The sequence below is a fragment of the Penaeus monodon genome, chromosome 34 (genome assembly GCF_015228065.2).
Source record: "Penaeus monodon isolate SGIC_2016 chromosome 34, NSTDA_Pmon_1, whole genome shotgun sequence".
NCBI lineage: Eukaryota > Metazoa > Arthropoda > Malacostraca > Decapoda > Penaeidae > Penaeus > Penaeus monodon.
This window is the reverse complement of record NC_051419.1, coordinates 33,986,530-33,986,800: the sequence shown is the minus strand read 5'-3', so window position 1 is coordinate 33,986,800 and position 271 is coordinate 33,986,530. Positions and strand designations below refer to the sequence as shown.

The following is a 271-nucleotide window of genomic DNA, read 5'->3' as shown; positions in this document are numbered from 1 at the left end:
AATGCAAGAATGACCAATCACACATTGCCAACATCGAACATCAACCGAAAGAAGGAAAAACATTTTAAAAAATCAAAATAATAAAAATAATTTAGACGCGCGAATTTTCAAATTTACCCCTTGGCTTCCGCTTATACCAGAATGGGCACGCCGCCAGCCGTTCCCTCTGCTCCTGAAAACGCTAAACGTCAATTGAAATTTATTGTGCACTTTCGCTTTAATTGGATCCTGTGATGAGACTTGCAAAACGTTTTAGCAACGTGAGGGAGGA

The 271-nt window shown here is 39.9% G+C and overlaps 1 protein-coding gene across 1 annotated transcript in view; it reads left to right on the top strand.

Moving 5' to 3' along the window:
- The window catches only part of LOC119594766 (potassium channel subfamily K member 18-like), a 57,479-nt gene that overhangs the window by 45,539 nt on the left and 11,669 nt on the right, over window positions 1-271 (top strand). The window lies entirely within an intron of this gene.